The following is a 26,198-nucleotide window of genomic DNA, read 5'->3' on the forward strand; positions in this document are numbered from 1 at the left end:
ACTGAGGGCTAGATGTGCTAGAATTTAGGAAGACAGGAGAAAATATGAAACAGAAGCCTTAGGGATGGAGGATAATAAATTTGGCTAGAGAGATATTCAGGTTTGCAGAGAAATACTGAAGGCCTACTTGAGGCTTGTGATCATCAAATTAAAATAAGACTGGTTGTGTTTATTTCCAGCCACATTTCAGCTACTCGGGCGCAGGGATTGAGTGGCGGAGAACTGTATTCAGTCAGGGATGAGGTTACACCACTAAATTGGATGGAGTGCAAGAGGAGTAATTAAATGGAAGGTCTATAGGATGCAGTGATTTTACATGGTCATCAACCCCTTATCTGCAATTCCCAAATCCAAAAAATCTGAAAACCTAAAGCTTTTTCAATAGTTTAGTGCTCAAATTCAGTTAGTAAGAAAACCCGTCTGGACCTCATGTAAACTTACTTATGTTCTTTATTTACACCATTTAATGTGAGTATTCATATGTTTTGCTGCATAAATAATAATATGCTTGAAAATAATATATTTCCCCAGTCTCAGCTGGAGGTATCCTATAATATATGATATGTAGGTCTGTGTGTGTATATTATAGGAGGTATCCTATATGACATGTATGTCTGTGTGTAGTAGTAGTATATTTCCACAATTAAAAAGAGAAACCCTGAATTATGCCTCACACTCTTCCAATAAATTGAAGAAAAGACACTTCCCAACTCATTCTATGAGGCCAGCATTATCCTTATACCAAAACAAGACAAGGACACTACAAGAAAACTACAGACCAATATTCCTGATGAATATTGATGTAAAAATCTTTGGCAAAATACTAGCAAATAGAATTCAACAGTACATTAAAGGATTATATTGTATGACCAAGTAGGAATTGTTCCGGGAATGTAAGATGTTTCAACATACAAAAATTGATCAATGTAATAACCACATTAACAGACTGAAGGTGAAAAAACCCCCACATGATCATCTCAATTAATGTAGGAAAGGCATTTGACAAAATTCAATACCTTTTCATGATCAAATCACTCACAAAGTAGGAATAGATAGAAACTACCTCAGCATAACAAAAACCATATATAAAAAACCCACAGCTAACCACGTTCTTAACAGCGAAAGACTGAAAGCTTTGCCTCTAATATTATGAACAAAAGTTATGCCAAAGTTAACTCAAAATGTGTTAAAGACCAAAATGCAAGACCTGAAAGTAGAAAAACTCCTAGAAGAGAACACAGAGAAAAGCTTTATGATGTTGGATTTGGTGATGATTTCTTGGATATGATAGCAAAAGCATAGGCAAAAAAGTAAAAGTAGATAAACTGAGCCACATCAAAATTTAAAGCTTCTGTGTATCAAAGGACACTATCAAGAAAACAAAAAGGCAACACATGGAAGGGAGAAAATACTGGCAAATTATATATCTGATAAGCGGTCAATATCTAGAATATACAAAGAACTCTTATAATTAAACAATAAAAAGTCAAATGATTCTATTTAAAAGGGTACCTGGATGGCTCTTGATTTTGGCTCAGGTCATGATCTCAGTGTTGTGAGATTGAGTCCTGCAACGGGCTCTGTGCTAGGCATGGGGCCTGCTTAAGATTCTCTCTCTCTCTCCCTCTGCCCCTCATCACCCCATGTGCACGCATGTACATGTGCTCTCTCTCTCCCTCTCTAAAAAAATACAAATAAAAAAATGGGCGAAGAACTTGAATAGACATTTCCCCCAAAGAAGATATAAGTGACCAATAAGCACATGAAAGGTGCTCAACATCACTAACCATTAAGGAAATGCAAATCAAAACCACCATGAGAAACCACCTCACACCCACTAGAATGGTTACTATTAAAAAACCCACCAACCCAGCAACAGAAAATCACAAGTGTTGGTGACAATGTGGAGAAATTAGACTCTTGTGCACTTATACTCAAAAGAACTGAAAGCAGGGTATTGAGATAGCTGTACACCCATGTTCATAGCAGCATTATTCACAATAGCCAAAAGTTGTAAGCAACCCAAGGTCCATCAATGGATAAATGTGTAAACAAAATGTGGCATATACATACAATGGAAAATTATTCAGCCTTAAAAAGGAAGGAAATTCTAACACCTGTTACATGAAGATGAACCTTTAGGACATTATGCTTAGTGAAATACGCCAGTTACAAAAAGACAAATACTGCATGATTCTACTTATATGAGATACTTAGAGTAATCAAATCATAGAACAGAAACTATAATGGCTGGGAGGAGAGGAGAAGTGTAAAAGTTGCTTTGCGGGTATAGAGTTTCAGTTTTGCAAGATGAAAGAGTTCTAGAGATTGGTTGTACAACAACGTGTACTAATGTGTACTAACACTAATGAACTGTACACTTAAATTAAAAGTTATTTTATGTATATTTTACCACAATTAAACAAACAAAAAAAACCCTTGAATTCTGAAACACATTTGTTCCCAAGGTTTTGAAAAAGGAACTGCTCCTCTAGTGTAGCCATCAACTGTAAGCTAACTAAGAACGGAAATGAGGATGTGAATGGAATGATGAATAGTGAAAGGGGCACATGGATTTCAGGTCCTGGTGGGACTGAAGCATCGGTGGAGTAACTTGGAAAGCCCTAGGTGGTCTTCAGAAATTTGGAAGCTTAAACTTTTAATTTGGAAAAGATTTAGTCAAGATTATGACCATGGGAGTAGAGAGAGGGTGCAGTCATTGGAGCAAAAAAAATATAAATAATGGGATTGAGAAGCTAGAATTCATGGATACTGAAATCTCTGAGAACTGGAGAGAAAGGCCACAAGCCACTTCTCTGTCCTCATCTCCTATTATTCTGCCAGTGAAAATGTAGCAATAAGAAAAGGGAAGGATACCCACCAACCCAACTAGGGCCAAAATAATTGTGTTGTGGGAGAAAATGCTTGAGAGGGCTGCAGGAGAAGTTCTCAGGAGAAAACTAGATTTCAGTTACAGTGAAGGTAAAGGTAACATTTGGAGAAGTAGGATGCCAAGATGGGTGATTAGAAAGAAAGTAAGGGTCCAGGGGATGGAGAAACAACCCATTTTATAACCAAGGTCTTGGGGAGATTATAGTAGCATATTTTATTAAATCTGTAAACCCTTTATTGTACATACCGTATGCAAAGCATTGCATTAGAAAAGATTAAAAGATACCTTCTTGCTTCTCTGGGCTTGGAGCTAGTTTGCAGTGACATGGCTAAATGCACCAAGAATGTTGAAATCACTGGTAAATATGAGACCTGTTATGGTGGCCTCCCTCAGGGAAACAGTGAAGAAAACTGAAATAAGCCAGCATACCAAGTACATTTGTTCCTTCTGTGGCAAAACCAAGAGGAAGAGACGAGCTGTGGGGATCTGGCTCTGTGGTTCCTACAGGAAAATGGTAGCTGGTAATGCCTGGACCACCACTTCTGCCATCACAGTAAAGTCTGCCATTGGACCACTAAAGGAATTGAAAGACCAGTAGAAGCTCCACCATTTGAAACACTGCTAGCCAATGTAAAAGCCTTAATTTAACAACAACAATAACAACAACAAAAATACTTTCCTACCCTTCAGAAGCTCACAAAAACAAATTTAAGCAATATCAAACAGAGATTTCACAAAACTAAAAAAAAATTAGAACCTTTTGGAAATTCCAAATTCCAGTAACTGTATTTGGTGGATGGTAGACATTGTGTTGAATGAATGACATTTGTAATACAAAGATCTTTTAAATCTGAATGGGCTTAGTTATTCTAATTTATAAATTGGGGATAATAACTAGCCATTTAAATAACCAGTTGATATCCTTTACAGAATGCTGGGAGGAATAAAATGATGCAAAGGGATTTCACAAAGACCGAAGTATTACATAACTGTAAGACAGGATTGTGAATATGAATTGTGAACATAATGACATAAATTAAGTACCAAAATGTGTGAAAAACATCTACCTACTGGGACAAGGTATTTATCTCAAAAACAAGAAGAAGAATGTGTCTGTTTAGGTGAAATAGAGAGTGGAACTGAGCACTCTTGGAACTCTGGTGAAACTGCTCAGCGCTGAGAGCTGGGCTCCCTTTTCCTTGTTTTCAGAGTTTTCATTGTTGCTCTTGGTGGTGATTTGTCATAATGGCCCCTCAGCTGTACACTTGAATTGCTCCCTTTGGGGTCATCGGTTACTCCCTGATAGTACAGTAGATACCTGGGGTTTACCACTTCTGTGATCATGATCATTCTTTAATACTGAAGAAAATAATATACAAAAATCCTGAAAATATTAGATCCTTAACACAAGACATCTTTAACCATTGTTTTGTGTGTATGTGTGTTTTTAGAAAGTGTGTGTTGGGTGAATGGAGCAGTAGATGACACTCTTTTGTGAACTGTGGAATTGTAAAGCCAGAAAGAAAAAAACCAAGGAAAGAGCAGTTATAATTATGTAGGTTAAAAAAATTATAATATAAATAGTAATAATTATGAAAGATAATCGAATTTACCAGGTCTACCGTAGGGTTAGAGGTGGGGAAGGGTGTTTTCAGCCAGATACTATCTTATTTGCAAAGGAGTCATGAAACAATATGGCATGTTTAGTGAACAGAGGTTACTTTACTCTGGCTGTAGTGTAGAGTCCTTGGTATTTTCACTTCTGCTGTCTGTGCTCTATAAGGTTGGTACTAAGGAAGTTTAAAAAAACAGATACTCCGTTGGAAGTTGGTGAGATATACAAGCAGTGTACCCGGGCATGTTTTCTCATTTTTGACACAAAGATAGTGCTTTTGTTTTTTCCATATTCTGAGATCTTTTAGTATGGTTTATATCTTCTTTGCTTAGCTTTACATGGGTAGGGCTGGGGTCCTTTCCATATTTACTATATGGGCCTCAATGACTAATGCTGGGCATTGGGGAGAACACCGATGGGCCTGATCAGCATCCTTGATCTCATGGAGCTCCTTTATTACAAACGGTGCTTTCATATGTCATTGGGCAGGCACTGCATATCACAAGATATCAAGAGGACACAAAGGAAAGCCAGATGACCTGATGAAGCTGGTGTCTTTTTACCTTCTATCTGCCTAAGGATAAATTCTGAGCTTATGCCAAGGTCACTTCTATTTCTGCAGAAAATAATCCCTCCGCTGATTATGTGATATTTTAGTTAGGGTAATGGGGGACAGCTAAATTTGGAGGAATTTACAAAATGCGGCAATGAAGGGAGGAATTTTTAATTTATACAAATATTTTTTCAAAGTTTACTTCTTTAATTAGGATTTAAGATTTATTGATTTCTTCAATAAACATTTATTGAATGCCTGCTATGTGTGAGACACTGTTCTAGTTGCTGGGATAATAGCAGTGGNAGGTAGTGCAGCTGGGGATTGGATACGGATCAGATGTAGGTATAAGAGAAAGGACAAAAATCAAAGATAACTTCTTGTTTTTAGATGAGACCAGTTGAGTGGATGGAGATTCCAGTTACGAGGATGAAGAATGGGGATCAACGGTGAATTTTGGAGGATGGAATCAGTCTCACCCCACCCAGACACACAACTGTATATGTGGTAATGTCTCCAGACTGTGTGACTATATATGGAAAACAAAAATGTTTTGGTTTTTTTTTGTCTAAGAGGAGTAAGCGTGAGCCATGTTTGCTATGGAATAAGTAAGTATCATTCCTTGCAAAAGGGAGATAGATGAGAAGTTAAAGGAGGACTGGTGGTTAAGGATTCTTTGCCTGTCAGTGACTTATTTTCCCTAGGGCTCAACAAAGGCTTTCTTGTTTTCCTTAACTATCTATGTCCTTTTTTCTTTCCTGACCCACATGCCCCAAAATAGTTACTGTTCCTTGACATTGTGTAATAACCTAAATTCTGCTGAAAAACTTTCTCCGGATAAAGAGCACACGGAAGGTAAGAGTTTATTGAAAGCGTCAGTGAGGACAATAGGAATGGCAAACTGAGACTAGCTCAGCATCTCCTCATTAGTGGCCCTTGTCTAGGTGAATGAATGAGGGTTGTGGAAGAGACAGCAACACAGGCTGCTGTCTTCGATTTGGCAAGAGGGAGGAACTGAACTTCCACTTTCTCCACTATGTAAAGATGTGGATTCCGTATCCTATGTTTAGGTCATTATATTTCCAAAGAGTATGAACATTAGTGCTACAGGCATTATCAGAGAAAAGCCAAGTTATGGAGAAAGCCAGGAGGAAGTAGAAAAAAAGAAAAGAGTTTTCCTTCCAGGTTTCCCTAGGTCATTGGTTCTCAGAGTATGGTCCCTGGAAATGGCAACACTAGCATCACGTGGGAATCAGTTAGAAATGCAAATTCTCAGTCCCACTCAAGGTTTACAGAATCAGAAACTCTGAGGGTGAACCCCAGTAACATGTGTTTTAACAAGTTCTTCAGGTGATTCTGAACATGCCAAAGTTTGGGAACACTTGCCCTGGGTCATAGTGAAGAAGGTAGTCAGCCAAATTAAAGTAGAATTAAAATACATAAATAAAATTAAGAAAAATTTATATTACTCATCAGATAGTGAAAATATTTGCACATATAGCAAAGATTCACACTGATGTTGTTTGGATTATGGCTTTATTTACTTTTTATTATTTTTAAATATTTTATCTATTTATATGTCAGAGAAAGAGAGAGAGAGAGAGAGCACAAGCAGGGGGAAGTGATAGGCAGCGGGAGAAGTGGATTCCCTGCTGAGCAAGGAGCCCCATGTGGGACTCGGGCCCAGGACCTTGGGATTATGACCTGAGCCGAAGGCAGATGCTTAACTGACGGAGCCATTCAGGCATCCCTAGATTATGGTATATCAGATTATTCAAGCTTTCTAGGTTGTCTTAAATAAATATATATATATTTGGAAAAGGAGACTGTCACTTTTGAAGTTGCAAATCTCACTGTTTTAGTAGTTTTTCTTCCTTAAATTAAGATGCTATTTATGAGATGCTCATATTGAAGCAAAGATGTTTTTAGTGATGATCCTAGTGTTTTTCATTTCGCCTAAAGTATTTTCAGTTAAGAATATAAAACAATCTTAGAATACTTTTTCCTAATATGCCTAAAATTTTTTAATTTTTCTTAAAAATTAAAAATTTTTGTATTTTTTAAACTTAAAAAAAAGCAAATATGACAATAGCCACCCCTAAGTTAAAAGAATAGTTAGTTATCTCTTAGAGAGAAGAAATAACTCATCTATCAGTGAAAACATTTCTTTTTCTTGGAAAAGACAATGCTAATTATTTCATTGTGTATTTGCATATCTACCTTCTAAAGTCACCAAATGACAATAGTCAACAGTTATCCAAGGATGATTTTTGAAATGTAGGAAAATAGTAAAGTAGAAAATAAAAGGGGAAAATAAAATAGCAGTAGTGATACTAATAATATAGTGCTAGCGTAGCACTTCTGCTAATTAATAAATTCATTATAAGGTTAGCTTTCTGAAATTAAGAGAACATTAAGAACTGATACATACTGGAATATTTATATTTTGCATTTTTACATGCAAGTTGCAAAAAAATTATATTTAAACATAGCCATATTAAGTATGCATGGTAAGGTTATAGATTATTAAAATCAAAAGGAAACCTTAGAAAACTCTTTTTGTCATTAATTTCAGCACTTTTTTTCTCATAAATTTCTCTAAAGTTATTGACAAATAGTTTCTGTTCTGTATCTGATATAAATATTGCTAAGGAATGATATTCTTTCATTTACAAATATTTATCAAGCACTTACTATATTTTAGAGACTAATTAAGGCTCTGAGACATAGAAATAAACAAAAAAGTAAAGAGCCTGTATTCATGGAGCTCAATATCCAGAGGGAAGTAAAATATGAACAATTATATAAATACATAATGACACGTGATAATAAAACATATTTAGAAAGTGATGAAGTATGTTGTTTTAGAAAGATGATTAAGAAAAGTTTTGTTTAAATTTTTGTTTGTATTGTTTTTTGAGGGAGAAACATAGGAGTACATACCTGAATAAAATATGTACTGGGGGCAATGAGCCACCTGATTACCAGCAGATCATCCCAGGCAGAAGGAAGAGCAGGCCATAAGGTAGGAATATACTTGAGATTCCAAACATATTGTGAAGGCCAAGATGGCTAGAGAGGAGTGAGTAATGGTAAGAGTGGTCAGAGCTCAGATAAAGAGCAAAGAGCTCTTTTGTAAGGTCCTGAAGGACATGATGAAGAGTTTTACTTTGTTCTATGTATAATAGAACACATACTTTGAGGTGAACACACAACAGTAGGGTAAGAATGTAGTCAGAACCAGGGAGTTGACTACCACAAGAGTCTAAAGGGGTAACGCTGGTGGCTGGTGGTAGAGTAGTTGAATGATTGGATTCAGGATGTATTTTAAAGACCAAGATAGTTGGCGTGTTGGGTATGAAAGAAGTGGAGAGTGACTTTTAGCATCGGTGGATGAAGGAGCCATTTGCTGGTATGAGAGACACCAGGGGAGGAACACACTTGGGGTTGAGGAAAATCAAGAGGTCAGTAGTCAACATGTCCAATGTCAGATGCCTTTCAGATATCCCAGTAGAGATGTCTAAGCCACATTTAGGCAATTTGTGTCTTGAGGTGAGGCAGTATACATGGTTATAGATGTTGGTAGATTGATAGAGCGGATGAGGGGATGTAAAATCAGTCTTTAGACTCTATTTTTTCAATGAGAAAAAGAAAAATAGCAAAGTCATAGCTAAGAGTGAGGGCTAGATGTGCTAGAATTTAGGAAGACAGGAGAAAATATGAAACAGAAGCCTTAGGGATGGAGGATAATAAATTTGGCTAGAGAGATATTCAGGTTTGCAGAGAAATACTGAAGGCCTACTTGAGGCTTGTGATCATCAAATTAAAATAATACTGGTTGTGTTTATTTCCAGCCACATTTCAGCTACTCGGGCGCAGGGATTGAGTGGCGGAGAACTGTATTCAGTCAGGGATGAGGTTTCACCACTAAATTGGATGGAGTGCAAGAGGAGTAATTAAATGGAAGGTCTATAGGATGCAGTGATTTTACATGGTCATCAACCCCTTATCTGCAATTCCCAAATCCAAAAAATCTGAAAACCTAAAGCTTTTTCAATAGTTTAGTGCTCAAATTCAGTTAGTAAGAAAACCCGTCTGGACCTCATGTAAACTTACTTATGTTCTTTATTTACACCATTTAATGTGAGTATTCATATGTTTTGCTGCATAAATAATAATATGCTTGAAAATAATATATTTCCCCAGTCTCAGCTGGAGGTATCCTATAATATATGATATGTAGGTCTGTGTGTGTATATTATAGGAGGTATCCTATATGACATGTATGTCTGTGTGTAGTAGTAGTATATTTCCACAATTAAAAAGAGAAACCCTGAATTATGCCTCACACTCTTCCAATAAATTGAAGAAAAGACACTTCCCAACTCATTCTATGAGGCCAGCATTATCCTTATACCAAAACAAGACAAGGACACTACAAGAAAACTACAGACCAATATTCCTGATGAATATTGATGTAAAAATCTTTGGCAAAATACTAGCAAATAGAATTCAACAGTACATTAAAGGATTATATTGTATGACCAAGTAGGAATTGTTCCGGGAATGTAAGATGTTTCAACATACAAAAATTGATCAATGTAATAACCACATTAACAGACTGAAGGTGAAAAAACCCCCACATGATCATCTCAATTAATGTAGGAAAGGCATTTGACAAAATTCAATACCTTTTCATGATCAAATCACTCACAAAGTAGGAATAGATAGAAACTACCTCAGCATAACAAAAACCATATATAAAAAACCCACAGCTAACCACATTCTTAACAGCGAAAGACTGAAAGCTTTGCCTCTAATATTATGAACAAAAGTTATGCCAAAGTTAACTCAAAATGTGTTAAAGACCAAAATGCAAGACCTGAAAGTAGAAAAACTCCTAGAAGAGAACACAGAGAAAAGCTTTATGATGTTGGATTTGGTGATGATTTCTTGGATATGATAGCAAAAGCATAGGCAAAAAAGTAAAAGTAGATAAACTGAGCCACATCAAAATTTAAAGCTTCTGTGTATCAAAGGACACTATCAAGAGAACAAAAAGGCAACACATGGAAGGGAGAAAATACTGGCAAATTATATATCTGATAAGCGGTCAATATCTAGAATATATAAAGAACTCTTATAATTCAACAATAAAAAGTCAAATGATTCTATTTAAAAGGGTACCTGGATGGCTCTTGATTTTGGCTCAGGTCATGATCTCAGTGTTGTGAGATTGAGTCCTGCAACGGGCTCTGTGCTAGGCATGGGGCCTGCTTAAGATTCTCTCTCTCTCTCCCTCTGCCCCTCATCACCCCATGTGCACGCATGTACATGTGCTCTCTCTCTCCCTCTCTAAAAAAATACAAATAAAAAAATGGGCGAAGAACTTGAATAGACATTTCCCCCAAAGAAGATATAAGTGACCAATAAGCACATGAAAGGTGCTCAACATCACTAACCATTAAGGAAATGCAAATCAAAACCACCATGAGAAACCACCTCACACCCACTAGAATGGTTACTATTAAAAAACCCACCAACCCAGCAACAGAAAATCACAAGTGTTGGTGACAATGTGGAGAAATTAGACTCTTGTGCACTTATACTCAAAAGAACTGAAAGCAGGGTATTGAGATAGCTGTACACCCATGTTCATAGCAGCATTATTCACAATAGCCAAAAGTTGTAAGCAACCCAAGGTCCATCAGTGGATAAATGTGCAAACAAAATGTGGCATATACATACAATGGAAAATTATTCAGCCTTAAAAAGGAAGGAAATTCTAACACCTGTTACATGAAGATGAACCTTTAGGACATTATGCTTAGTGAAATACGCCAGTTACAAAAAGACAAATACTGCATGATTCTACTTATATGAGATACTTAGAGTAATCAAATCATAGAACAGAAACTATAATGGCTGGGAGGAGAGGAGAAGTGTAAAGTTGCTTTGCAGGTATAGAGTTTCAGTTTTGCAAGATGAAAGAGTTCTAGAGATTGGTTGTACAACAACGTGTACTAATGTGTACTAACACTAATGAACTGTACACTTAAATTAAAAGTTATTTTATGTATATTTTACCACAATTAAACAAACAAAAAAAACCCTTGAATTCTGAAACACATTTGTTCCCAAGGTTTTGAAAAAGGAACTGCTCCTCTAGTGTAGCCATCAACTGTAAGCTAACTAAGAACGGAAATGAGGATGTGAATGGAATGATGAATAGTGAAAGGGGCACATGGATTTCAGGTCCTGGTGGGACTGAAGCATCGGTGGAGTAACTTGGAAAGCCCTAGGTGGTCTTCAGAAATTTGGAAGCTTAAACTTTTAATTTGGAAAAGATTTAGTCAAGATTATGACCATGGGAGTAGAGAGAGGGTGCAGTCATTGGAGCAAAAAAAAATATAAATAATGGGATTGAGAAGCTAGAATTCATGGATACTGAAATCTCTGAGAACTGGAGAGAAAGGCCACAAGCCACTTCTCTGTCCTCATCTCCTATTATTCTGCCAGTGAAAATGTAGCAATAAGAAAAGGGAAGGATACCCACCAACCCAACTAGGGCCAAAATAATTGTGTTGTGGGAGAAAATGCTTGAGAGGGCTGCAGGAGAAGTTCTCAGGAGAAAACTAGATTTCAGTTACAGTGAAGGTAAAGGTAACATTTGGAGAAGTAGGATGCCAAGATGGGTGATTAGAAAGAAAGTAAGGGTCCAGGGGATGGAGAAACAACCCATTTTATAACCAAGGTCTTGGGGAGATTATAGTAGCATATTTTATTAAATCTGTAAACCCTTTATTGTACATACCGTATGCAAAGCATTGCATTAGAAAAGATTAAAAGATACCTTCTTGCTTCTCTGGGCTTGGAGCTAGTTTGCAGTGACATGGCTAAATGCACCAAGAATGTTGAAATCACTGGTAAATATGAGACCTGTTATGGTGGCCTCCCTCAGGGAAACAGTGAAGAAAACTGAAATAAGCCAGCATACCAAGTACATTTGTTCCTTCTGTGGCAAAACCAAGAGGAAGAGACGAGCTGTGGGGATCTGGCTCTGTGGTTCCTACAGGAAAATGGTAGCTGGTAATGCCTGGACCACCACTTCTGCCATCACAGTAAAGTCTGCCATTGGACCACTAAAGGAATTGAAAGACCAGTAGAAGCTCCACCATTTGAAACACTGCTAGCCAATGTAAAAGCCTTAATTTAACAACAACAATAACAACAACAAAAATACTTTCCTACCCTTCAGAAGCTCACAAAAACAAATTTAAGCAATATCAAACAGAGATTTCACAAAACTAAAAAAAAATTAGAACCTTTTGGAAATTCCAAATTCCAGTAACTGTATTTGGTGGATGGTAGACATTGTGTTGAATGAATGACATTTGTAATACAAAGATCTTTTAAATCTGAATGGGCTTAGTTATTCTAATTTATAAATTGGGGATAATAACTAGCCATTTAAATAACCAGTTGATATCCTTTACAGAATGCTGGGAGGAATAAAATGATGCAAAGGGATTTCACAAAGACCGAAGTATTACATAACTGTAAGACAGGATTGTGAATATGAATTGTGAACATAATGACATAAATTAAGTACCAAAATGTGTGAAAAACATCTACCTACTGGGACAAGGTATTTATCTCAAAAACAAGAAGAAGAATGTGTCTGTTTAGGTGAAATAGAGAGTGGAACTGAGCACTCTTGGAACTCTGGTGAAACTGCTCAGCGCTNAAAGAACTCTTATAATTAAACAATAAAAAGTCAAATGATTCTATTTAAAAGGGTACCTGGATGGCTCTTGATTTTGGCTCAGGTCATGATCTCAGTGTTGTGAGATTGAGTCCTGCAACGGGCTCTGTGCTAGGCATGGGGCCTGCTTAAGATTCTCTCTCTCTCTCCCTCTGCCCCTCATCACCCCATGTGCACGCATGTACATGTGCTCTCTCTCTCCCTCTCTAAAAAAATACAAATAAAAAAATGGGCGAAGAACTTGAATAGACATTTCCCCCAAAGAAGATATAAGTGACCAATAAGCACATGAAAGGTGCTCAACATCACTAACCATTAAGGAAATGCAAATCAAAACCACCATGAGAAACCACCTCACACCCACTAGAATGGTTACTATTAAAAAACCCACCAACCCAGCAACAGAAAATCACAAGTGTTGGTGACAATGTGGAGAAATTAGACTCTTGTGCACTTATACTCAAAAGAACTGAAAGCAGGGTATTGAGATAGCTGTACACCCATGTTCATAGCAGCATTATTCACAATAGCCAAAAGTTGTAAGCAACCCAAGGTCCATCAATGGATAAATGTGTAAACAAAATGTGGCATATACATACAATGGAAAATTATTCAGCCTTAAAAAGGAAGGAAATTCTAACACCTGTTACATGAAGATGAACCTTTAGGACATTATGCTTAGTGAAATACGCCAGTTACAAAAAGACAAATACTGCATGATTCTACTTATATGAGATACTTAGAGTAATCAAATCATAGAACAGAAACTATAATGGCTGGGAGGAGAGGAGAAGTGTAAAAGTTGCTTTGCGGGTATAGAGTTTCAGTTTTGCAAGATGAAAGAGTTCTAGAGATTGGTTGTACAACAACGTGTACTAATGTGTACTAACACTAATGAACTGTACACTTAAATTAAAAGTTATTTTATGTATATTTTACCACAATTAAACAAACAAAAAAAACCCTTGAATTCTGAAACACATTTGTTCCCAAGGTTTTGAAAAAGGAACTGCTCCTCTAGTGTAGCCATCAACTGTAAGCTAACTAAGAACGGAAATGAGGATGTGAATGGAATGATGAATAGTGAAAGGGGCACATGGATTTCAGGTCCTGGTGGGACTGAAGCATCGGTGGAGTAACTTGGAAAGCCCTAGGTGGTCTTCAGAAATTTGGAAGCTTAAACTTTTAATTTGGAAAAGATTTAGTCAAGATTATGACCATGGGAGTAGAGAGAGGGTGCAGTCATTGGAGCAAAAAAAAATATAAATAATGGGATTGAGAAGCTAGAATTCATGGATACTGAAATCTCTGAGAACTGGAGAGAAAGGCCACAAGCCACTTCTCTGTCCTCATCTCCTATTATTCTGCCAGTGAAAATGTAGCAATAAGAAAAGGGAAGGATACCCACCAACCCAACTAGGGCCAAAATAATTGTGTTGTGGGAGAAAATGCTTGAGAGGGCTGCAGGAGAAGTTCTCAGGAGAAAACTAGATTTCAGTTACAGTGAAGGTAAAGGTAACATTTGGAGAAGTAGGATGCCAAGATGGGTGATTAGAAAGAAAGTAAGGGTCCAGGGGATGGAGAAACAACCCATTTTATAACCAAGGTCTTGGGGAGATTATAGTAGCATATTTTATTAAATCTGTAAACCCTTTATTGTACATACCGTATGCAAAGCATTGCATTAGAAAAGATTAAAAGATACCTTCTTGCTTCTCTGGGCTTGGAGCTAGTTTGCAGTGACATGGCTAAATGCACCAAGAATGTTGAAATCACTGGTAAATATGAGACCTGTTATGGTGGCCTCCCTCAGGGAAACAGTGAAGAAAACTGAAATAAGCCAGCATACCAAGTACATTTGTTCCTTCTGTGGCAAAACCAAGAGGAAGAGACGAGCTGTGGGGATCTGGCTCTGTGGTTCCTACAGGAAAATGGTAGCTGGTAATGCCTGGACCACCACTTCTGCCATCACAGTAAAGTCTGCCATTGGACCACTAAAGGAATTGAAAGACCAGTAGAAGCTCCACCATTTGAAACACTGCTAGCCAATGTAAAAGCCTTAATTTAACAACAACAATAACAACAACAAAAATACTTTCCTACCCTTCAGAAGCTCACAAAAACAAATTTAAGCAATATCAAACAGAGATTTCACAAAACTAAAAAAAAATTAGAACCTTTTGGAAATTCCAAATTCCAGTAACTGTATTTGGTGGATGGTAGACATTGTGTTGAATGAATGACATTTGTAATACAAAGATCTTTTAAATCTGAATGGGCTTAGTTATTCTAATTTATAAATTGGGGATAATAACTAGCCATTTAAATAACCAGTTGATATCCTTTACAGAATGCTGGGAGGAATAAAATGATGCAAAGGGATTTCACAAAGACCGAAGTATTACATAACTGTAAGACAGGATTGTGAATATGAATTGTGAACATAATGACATAAATTAAGTACCAAAATGTGTGAAAAACATCTACCTACTGGGACAAGGTATTTATCTCAAAAACAAGAAGAAGAATGTGTCTGTTTAGGTGAAATAGAGAGTGGAACTGAGCACTCTTGGAACTCTGGTGAAACTGCTCAGCGCTGAGAGCTGGGCTCCCTTTTCCTTGTTTTCAGAGTTTTCATTGTTGCTCTTGGTGGTGATTTGTCATAATGGCCCCTCAGCTGTACACTTGAATTGCTCCCTTTGGGGTCATCGGTTACTCCCTGATAGTACAGTAGATACCTGGGGTTTACCACTTCTGTGATCATGATCATTCTTTAATACTGAAGAAAATAATATACAAAAATCCTGAAAATATTAGATCCTTAACACAAGACATCTTTAACCATTGTTTTGTGTGTATGTGTGTTTTTAGAAAGTGTGTGTTGGGTGAATGGAGCAGTAGATGACACTCTTTTGTGAACTGTGGAATTGTAAAGCCAGAAAGAAAAAAACCAAGGAAAGAGCAGTTATAATTATGTAGGTTAAAAAAATTATAATATAAATAGTAATAATTATGAAAGATAATCAGAATTTACCAGGTCTACCGTAGGGTTAGAGGTGGGGAAGAGTGTTTTCAGCCGNAAATTATAATATAAATAGTAATAATTATGAAAGATAATCGAATTTACCAGGTCTACCGTAGGGTTAGAGGTGGGGAAGGGTGTTTTCAGCCGGATACTATCTTATTTGCAAAGGAGTCATGAAACAATATGGCATGTTTAGTGAACAGAGGTTACTTTACTCTGGCTGTAGTGTAGAGTCCTTGGTATTTTCACTTCTGCTGTCTGTGCTCTATAAGGTTGGTACTAAGGAAGTTTAAAAAAACAGATACTCCGTTGGAAGTTGGTGAGATATACAAGCAGTGTACCCGGGCATGTTTTCTCATTTTTGACACAAAGATAGTGCTTTTGTTTTTTCCATATTCTGAGATCTTTTAGTATGGTTTATATCTTCTTTGCTTAGCTTTACATGGGTAGGGCTGGGGTCCTTTCCATATTTACTATATGGGCCTCAATGACTAATGCTGGGCATTGGGGAGAACACCGATGGGCCTGATCAGCATCCTTGATCTCATGGAGCTCCTTTATTACAAACGGTGCTTTCATATGTCATTGGGCAGGCACTGCATATCACAAGATATCAAGAGGACACAAAGGAAAGCCAGATGACCTGATGAAGCTGGTGTCTTTTTACCTTCTATCTGCCTAAGGATAAATTCTGAGCTTATGCCAAGGTCACTTCTATTTCTGCAGAAAATAATCCCTCCGCTGATTATGTGATATTTTAGTTAGGGTAATGGGGGACAGCTAAATTTGGAGGAATTTACAAAATGCGGCAATGAAGGGAGGAATTTTTAATTTATACAAATATTTTTTCAAAGTTTACTTCTTTAATTAGGATTTAAGATTTATTGATTTCTTCAATAAACATTTATTGAATGCCTGCTATGTGTGAGACACTGTTCTAGTTGCTGGGATAATAGCAGTGGTCAACACAGACAAAAACCCCTGCTCCCATGGAATTTATATTCCAGGGGAGGGAGAATGAGAACAAACATAACAAAATATGATATGTTACATAGTGATAACTCTGAGAGGTCAAATATAGCAGGGAAGGGAGACAGACAGAAGGTGTTGTGAGAGGGCCTGCCATTTTAAATAGTGTGATTGCAAATTTGCAGAATGTTCAGGGAAGGACCTTCCAAAAAGATGACATTTGAGCAAAGATCTGAAGAAGGTGAAGGCAGGGAACCACATGGTTATCTGGGTTCCAGGATGTTCCAGGCAGAAAGGGCAGAAAGGTGGGTGCATGCCTGGGGTTTCTGAGGAATAACACAGAGCCCAGTGTGTCCAGAATGGTATAAGGGAGACAGTAGTAGGGGATAATGTCAGAATAAAAATAGAGGGGCCAGAACCACAGAGCCTAATAGGTAAGACACTGGTTTTACTCTGTGAGATGGGAGGCCATGAAAGGGTTTCAAGTAAAGGAATGATTTGAAATGAGTTACATTTATAAGATCATGCCGGTTGCTGGGTTGAGAATAGACTGAAAATGTTGAATCCCCTATTTCCAAGATGTTAGAAGAAATCATTAATTAATAAAGTTTAATAAGCACCTGTAACTACAAGCCAGACTGGTCTCTGTCCTCTTTGTCTTAATGTTTAGAACTTTAGACAGGTCATGGCTTCTGAGAAAGCTCAGGGATAACAGTCTTATCTTCTCACAGTGTAATGAGTAAATATTTGAGCGAATGAAAAAAAATATTGATTGACAGTGAAGAAAAAAAAAAGAACGGAAACAACAGCCAGTAATTAGTTGGTTAAGAAATTCTGAGCATGCTAAATAAATACTATGTTTAGTGCCTGTGGCCTCAATTTTGTACTAGAGAAATATAATGGTTTAGCAAAATATTTACCTGTGTGGTGACATTTCTTTCCTTTTGCTTTTTATTATGCTTTCCTGCTTCAATATCTGTAATATACAAAAATTTTTATAAAATTGAAGGTATTTTCTTTTTTTCTTTTTAACATTTCAGTATATCATCTTTTACTAAAAAACTTTCTAGAGAACTTTTAGAAATCTTAAGAATAATAATGGAAAATAATTTAAATTTAAAGTTACCAGTAATGCGGTACAAAATAATTCCTTCATGGATAACTTTTCAGATGTAACTTGACACCAGAAACAATCTAACTACTTTAATCAAGCATCCCGAAGTTGAGTTAATATGAAAGAGTTCTACAAATAATAGACCACTTACAATAGCAGAAAACTTTCTGAGCTACAACTTAATTAAAATGTATCCATGTAAATAAATGTCATTTATTAATAAAGAATATTAAAACATACGAGGAATATAATCTTTTATGTATTTATACATGGATTCATATGTCAGAGAGATATTAAAAATTAATATAGTTGAATGATATAAATACCTGAGAAATGTAGACTAGTATGATTACATCAGGCTTTGAAATTTAAGAAAATAATTTTCATAAGTATTTTAAAACAAATCTTTTTGTAAAGAATATGTATGGTATATATATATATCATATAGAATACATATATAGTNCTTTTTGTAAAGAATATGTATGGTATATATATATATCATATAGAATACATTGGTATATTTCATTTTTTACAAAGACTTGAAGTTTCTGAACTTACATATTCAGAAAAATAGGTCTTTGAAAACCTGATATAACAGGGTGTCACAACATGGCATGTCTACTACATTAGTAGGACGATAAATTTTTAATTACTAAAAAAATTATTTGATGCACTGTAAAAATGACCTGAAGTAAAACATGCATATATGTGCTATGTCTGTTCACTTTATAGACTGAAGCATTTGACTCAAGACAAATATGGATAGTCAAAATTTTATATTTCCAAAAGTGGTGAGCTTATACTTTTAAGAGCACGTTATGAATGTTCTAGTGTTATCATTGATATTGTATTTAGGGAAACAATTGGCAAATTCTAAATAAATATTCAACAACTTCATGGTGACAAATGTATTGTATAAAGCATATTAAAAAAATTTAAAGATTATATATATTTCATAAAATTATATACATTAGGATTGCTCTTTTCAGGTTAAGGATGTGAAATAAATTATGCCAGAATAAGAATGTTATTATAAATGAAACTTCTTTTATTCCAAGTTTGTCAAATGATCATTTTGGGGCCATGGATACTCATACTTATTATCAATCAACATAGCGTAATGGTCCACCATGTGGCCTTTGAGTTAAACAGGCCTGTATGCTAGTCCTGATATTGTATCTGTTTCATGAATTTGTTATGGTAATCTAATAAAATAATCTATGTAAAGTATTTAGCACAGTACTTAATACGTATTTAGTGCTTAATGTTATCTATACATATAATTACGATTATGATTGTTATAAAGAAGGCCTACTTCCTTAAAGGATTTAAGATGCCTTCAAGATAATAATATATGTAAATTAGTATTTTAAAAGGACCACGGTGAAAAAGCATTATTAGAGACTTAATCAGAATTTATTAATGCTTTGTCTATAATATGACTTCTCTCTCAATTAAGGCATTTTCTTCAAAACAAATTACTTAGCCTAATTATATTTGCATATTAGGAATCAGACAATGTGACTAATATAGCTATAGTAAATGTCTAGCAATTTTTAATCTCCATTATCACAACCAGACAAAGTAAACTGGAAAAAGCAATATGATTTGATATATTCCCATTGTTATATTCCCCAAGTACACAGAATAAAATTGGAGTTCGTATGCGCAGAAAATACAGACACAGAACAAGAAGTACAAAGCGTCATGTGTATCAGAGCAAGAGGGGATAATTATGGATATTAAGTGGAATAACGTTTGTATTATACACTGGACCAGAAAATCAAGCTGTCAGTGGCCAGATATTAACATGAAAATTACAAGGCTAAAAGCAATTATCAAAGGTAGGATAAGTGTAGATAAAAATGTAGATAAAAGAATTAGGGAAATGTGAGGAGGTGTAAGAATCTAACTGAAGGAACAAACTATTTAATAGCTTAAAGCATAAAGAATATAAAGGTAGTTGCTCATTATTTCCAGCAGAAGATGCACAACAACAAAAATATATTTCTTCTCTAAACTTCAGGCTTTTAGGTTTTCACCTAAAGAAAATGAAGCTTTGATTGGCTACTGGGGAACGGACTCTGCTACCAACAGTATCCTGCACAAGACTTTCCAGTAGGCTTTTAAATATCAGTTGAGGAAGAGGTGATTGCTGGAGACCTGTCCCATTGTTTTATCACTTCCCTGTATATGAGTACTGATATCAGAGGTCAGAATCAGGAACCCAGAGGGTGTTGCCAAGAACCAAGGAAAATAGAAGATTAGGGAACTACTCCAACAGCGACAGAATAGGGGCCTCATCAAGGAACATTGCCTACCAGAGCAGAGAAACCTGCCAACATGCACCCGGCTTGAATTCCAAATTGCCATGGACCAGTGACTGTTATGCATGCTTCATTCCCTTTTTTAGACAGTGTCTAGTGTTGTGTGGTTTTCTATTTCCCCAATATGCATTGGGTATGTGAGGGAATGGAGGATAACTTGTCTTTTTATTTCATAGGTGTCTGAATCTAAGAACTGTACTCAAGGAGTCTCACTGACATCTTGACCTGATACAGATTATGAGATCATAGATTCTGAGCCAAATGCCATGATTGGATGAGTCTTGGGCAACATTAGAAGGGGGAGAATCATGTGGGACAGATGTGAACCATTGGGGCCTGAGAGTATACCAGTGGTAGACTGTAACAACAATGGCCTCCGTAAATCACAACTACCACATATGTTCATACCCCTTTAAAATGTGACTTTGCCTAATCCTCCCATCAAGAGATGGAGACTATTTTCCCCACTCTTTCAATGGGCTGGCTGCCCCTCTGACTTGCTTTGCTAACAAATGTGGCACTAACTTCCAAAGCTAGTCCTTAATCCTTTCAGCCTCTTTTACCCTCTTGGAACAATGCCCTGAGACCACCATACCCTTAAGAAGCCAGGGGTAATAGTGGAGAGAAGAAAGAGAGGCCCAGCTGTCTCACTGACCGCCAGCTGAGTGAACCTTCATGAGTGAGCCCAGGTGAGGCCAGTAGAAAAATCACCCAGTCAACCCACAGAGAATTATGAGAAACAATAAATCATTGTTGTTTCAAACCACTGTTGTTATGCAATAGTTGATGACTGAAAACCTGTCTGCTTCTTCAGCCAACTAGGGCTCCTTGGATAGAACTCTCAATTCTCAGAAGCTACATTAGACCAGTAAATAATGCCGAAATAAGTAATATATAATATACTCATAGCATTGAGAGAAGGATTAGAAGAAAATAATATCCCAGAATATTTATTGTTTTGATGACAATTCTTTTCAGATCCACTTTCTTGTGAAAGGCTTGATAGACACTAACTCCTGGCTTTACCCTTCATTTCCCCAATGTGGCTCATGTCCTTTCTTTCCAAGACATGGTTCATCTTTCTTTGAATGAACATTGGGACACTGATTAATGTGACTAAGATTCTGAAAAAAAAAAAAAGCAGCCCAACTCCCCAAAACACACACAAAACCTCCTCTGTACTTTATGAGGGAATCTGCCCGGGGAGTTATAGGCATATAAAATGTTTACTTGTTTGTTCACACAATATTTACAAATGTAAATGTAAAGAGAAGTATTTTATTGATTTTCCCATCCTAGTTCTCTAAAATGGTGCTTCATTCTTCGTTATATGTAGTAATAGTATAAAAAAATACTAACTATTGGCTCCTTTCTGACCTTTCTTTCAGACTCTGTGCAGTACATTGGCTTCTGTGACTTTACAATATCCTGGACATCCTTCTTCCTTTCAAACCTCTATTTTAGAGTTCCTCTTTGGTTTTATATCTGCTAATGATTGTGTATTTCTCAGCGCTCAGTCCTCACCTCTTCTCTTTGGCATGACCTAAGGGTTGAGCTGGGTCAGCAAGGACTTTGGGGTGGACAGATGGTGAGTGCAGGAGGTCAGGAACTACAAAAGGATAATGTACTCATTCCAGAATAGGTAGCCACTTGAGAAGTAAAGCTCCGGGAATTAAACTTNATATATGTAAATTAGTATTTTAAAAGGACCACGGTGAAAAAGCATTATTAGAGACTTAATCAGAATTTATTAATGCTTTGTCTATAATATGACTTCTCTCTCAATTAAGGCATTTTCTTCAAAACAAATTACTTAGCCTAATTATATTTGCATATTAGGAATCAGACAATGTGACTAATATAGCTATAGTAAATGTCTAGCAATTTTTAATCTCCATTATCACAACCAGACAAAGTAAACTGGAAAAAGCAATATGATTTGATATATTCCCATTGTTATATTCCCCAAGTACACAGAATAAAATTGGAGTTCGTATGCGCAGAAAATACAGACACAGAACAAGAAGTACAAAGCGTCATGTGTATCAGAGCAAGAGGGGAAAATTATGGATATTAAGTGGAATAACGTTTGTATTATACACTGGACCAGAAAATCAAGCTGTCAGTGGCCAGATATTAACATGAAAATTACAAGGCTAAAAGCAATTATCAAAGGTAGGATAAGTGTAGATAAAAATGTAGATAAAAGAATTAGGGAAATGTGAGGAGGTGTAAGAATCTAACTGAAGGAACAAACTATTTAATAGCTTAAAACATAAAGAATATAAAGGTAGTTGCTCATTATTTCCAGCAGAAGATGCACAACAACAAAAATATATTTCTTCTCTAAACTTCAGGCTTTTAGGTTTTCACCTAAAGAAAATGAAGCTTTGATTGGCTACTGGGGAACGGACTCTGCTACCAACAGTATCCTGCACAAGACTTTCCAGTAGGCTTTTAAATATCAGTTGAGGAAGAGGTGATTGCTGGAGACCTGTCCCATTGTTTTATCACTTCCCTGTATATGAGTACTGATATCAGAGGTCAGAATCAGGAACCCAGAGGGTGTTGCCAAGAACCAAGGAAAATAGAAGATTAGGGAACTACTCCAACAGCGACAGAATAGGGGCCTCATCAAGGAACATTGCCTACCAGAGCAGAGAAACCTGCCAACATGCACCCGGCTTGAATTCCAAATTGCCATGGACCAGTGACTGTTATGCATGCTTCATTCCCTTTTTTAGACAGTGTCTAGTGTTGTGTGGTTTTCTATTTCCCCAATATGCATTGGGTATGTGAGGGAATGGAGGATAACTTGTCTTTTTATTTCATAGGTGTCTGAATCTAAGAACTGTACTCAAGGAGTCTCACTGACATCTTGACCTGATACAGATTATGAGATCATAGATTCTGAGCCAAATGCCATGATTGGATGAGTCTTGGGCAACATTAGAAGGGGGAGAATCACGTGGGACAGATGTGAACAATTGGGGCCTGAGAGTATACCAGTGGTAGACTGTAACAACAATGGCCTCCGTAAATCACAACTACCACATATGTTCATACCCCTTTAAAATGTGACTTTGCCTAATCCTCCCATCAAGAGATGGAGACTATTTTCCCCACTCTTTCAATGGGCTGGCTGCCCCTCTGACTTGCTTTGCTAACAAATGTGGCACTAACTTCCAAAGCTAGTCCTTAATCCTTTCAGCCTCTTTTACCCTCTTGGAACAATGCCCTGAGACCACCATACCCTTAAGAAGCCAGGGGTAATAGTGGAGAGAAGAAAGAGAGGCCCAGCTGTCTCACTGACCGCCAGCTGAGTGAACCTTCATGAGTGAGCCCAGGTGAGGCCAGTAGAAAAATCACCCAGTCAACCCACAGAGAATTATGAGAAACAATAAATCATTGTTGTTTCAAACCACTGTTGTTATGCAATAGTTGATGACTGAAAACCTGTCTGCTTCTTCAGCCAACTAGGGCTCCTTGGATAGAACTCTCAATTCTCAGAAGCTACATTAGACCAGTAAATAATGCCGAAATAAGTAATATATAATATACTCATAGCATTGAGAGAAGGATTAGAAGAAAATAATATCCCAGAATATTTATTGTTTTGATGACAATTCTTTTCAGATCCACTTTCTTGTGAAAGGCTTGATAGACACTAACTCCTGGCTTTACCCTTCATTTCCCCAATGTGGCTCATGTCCTTTCTTTCCAAGACATGGTTCATCTTTCTTTGAATGAACATTGGGACACTGATTAATGTGACTAAGATTCTGAAAAAAAAAAAAAGCAGCCCAACTCCCCAAAACACACACAAAACCTCCTCTGTACTTTATGAGGGAATCTGCCCGGGGAGTTATAGGCATATAAAATGTTTACTTGTTTGTTCACACAATATTTACAAATGTAAATGTAAAGAGAAGTATTTTATTGATTTTCCCATCCTAGTTCTCTAAAATGGTGCTTCATTCTTCGTTATATGTAGTAATAGTATAAAAAAATACTAACTATTGGCTCCTTTCTGACCTTTCTTTCAGACTCTGTGCAGTACATTGGCTTCTGTGACTTTACAATATCCTGGACATCCTTCTTCCTTTCAAACCTCTATTTTAGAGTTCCTCTTTGGTTTTATATCTGCTAATGATTGTGTATTTCTCAGCGCTCAGTCCTCACCTCTTCTCTTTGGCATGACCTAAGGGTTGAGCTGGGTCAGCAAGGACTTTGGGGTGGACAGATGGTGAGTGCCGGAGGTCAGGAACTACAAAAGGATAATGTACTCATTCCAGAATAGGCAGCCACTTGAGAAGTAAAGCTCTGGGAATTAAACTGTAATGACTGGAAAGCAGAATAACACAAGTCATAGGAGAATCCACAGAAGGAATCCAGGTTGGCAGAGGTGAGACGAGCAATGAGAGACAAACCTGGCAACAGCGATGGTTCCAAAAACTGGGACTAAAATCATGGGAGCAGGCCAGGCCAGGGATAGAAGTGTGTGGATGAATCTAAGCCACCAGAAGTGGGTACACAACTGGAGAGATGTAGGAGTGAGAAAAGAGAGAGTTTGCACCTATAAGGTTCCAGAGAAAATTCTGCCAAAGGGATTTCTGTAAGGGTGAGTTTTCAGTTTCCTTTGGAAAACATAGCATAAATCAGAACCTCATCATTTCATGCCTGCATTCTTACAACAGCCTCCTCACAGATTTAATCATGATTGCTCTAATTTTAATCTAATTTACATCTATCCTCAGAATAATTTTCCCTGAGTACTGTTTCCAGCAAGGCACACATCTGCTTAAAAACCCTCAAGTCCCTGTTGCTTACTGTATAAACACTAACCACTAACTCCCTGTGTTGACTTCCAGTTTCCTCTTCAGTCAGGCTTAAGTCCACATTTATAAGTATTTTTCAAATACCAATAATCTGTTTCACTAGTTATTGAGTACTATTTGAACGTTTTCCTCTTCACTTACTTTAACAGTTTCTATTGAATGGACTAGAAGTTATCTATTAAAATTTCCAACAAAAAACAACTATGATTTTAAGACATTTATTATTTTGGCTTGTGAGATTATTAGTTTTGGACATCATCAAGCCTGATGTTCAGAAATAACATTTCATATCTCCTTACGTAGCCATGTGACCTTGGTTAGGTTATTTAACCTCTCTGAGCCTCAGTTTTCTAGAAAATGGGAATAGCAATACTGTACCTATCTCTCGGAGTAGATGTGAAGACAGAATAAAGTTAAAGTGTAGTGTTTGGTGTTTGTTAAATACATGGCGGCTTAATAATAAATATCAACTCCCTTCTCTTCTCCAAAGGCCTACCTTTTCAAACCAAGTGGTATTAGCATCTGTGAGAAAAGCTCTTCCCTTCCTGAAATAAAATTAAGAAACTAGATGGTGTAAACCCTGGAAGAGGAATCTCCTACTGAATTTTACCTTCTCGTTGGCTTTTTCTCATTCTGATTAACTGCTGCAACCACCTTCCTTTCAAACTCCTTTCTCTGGTTACTCTTACTACTCTAAAACACTGGAATTTTCAAAATAGAGCTAATAATCCCACAAAAGAGCAAAGAAAACATAAAAGGCATAGAGTCCATTATATACTGACAGATATCTGGTTCTATAATACTTCAACTGCATTCTCTCTGGTCCTATCTCACTCCTTTTTCTGGAAAAATTTCACAAGAATCTTTCTCACATGCCTGGGAAAAGTGTCATCTTTCCACTCCATAGAGGCTATTCTCCTTAACACCCGGATCTCTTTGTTATCAAAGGCAAGAATACAACTTCTAACTCTGCCACTTACCTACCGCTTTCCAATTCTTTTTTTTTTTTTAAGGATTTATTTATTTCAGAGAGAGACAGATTGTGTGTGTGTGGGTACATGTGATCGCGCACACATGTGCGAGGGAGGGGCAGAGGGAA

General features: G+C 36.8%; 3 pseudogenes; all 3 read left to right on the plus strand.

Moving 5' to 3' along the window:
- Nucleotides 1-3,217: 3,217 nt before the first annotated feature.
- LOC117795689 lies at nt 3,218-3,491 on the plus strand (annotated as a pseudogene).
- Nucleotides 3,492-11,953: 8,462 nt separating this feature from the next.
- On the plus strand, nt 11,954-12,227 carry LOC117795690 (annotated as a pseudogene).
- Nucleotides 12,228-14,570: 2,343 nt separating this feature from the next.
- Nucleotides 14,571-14,844, plus strand: LOC117795691 (annotated as a pseudogene).
- Nucleotides 14,845-26,198: the final 11,354 nt, after the last annotated feature.

This window comes from Ailuropoda melanoleuca, chromosome 13 (assembly GCF_002007445.2).
Source record: "Ailuropoda melanoleuca isolate Jingjing chromosome 13, ASM200744v2, whole genome shotgun sequence".
NCBI lineage: Eukaryota > Metazoa > Chordata > Mammalia > Carnivora > Ursidae > Ailuropoda > Ailuropoda melanoleuca.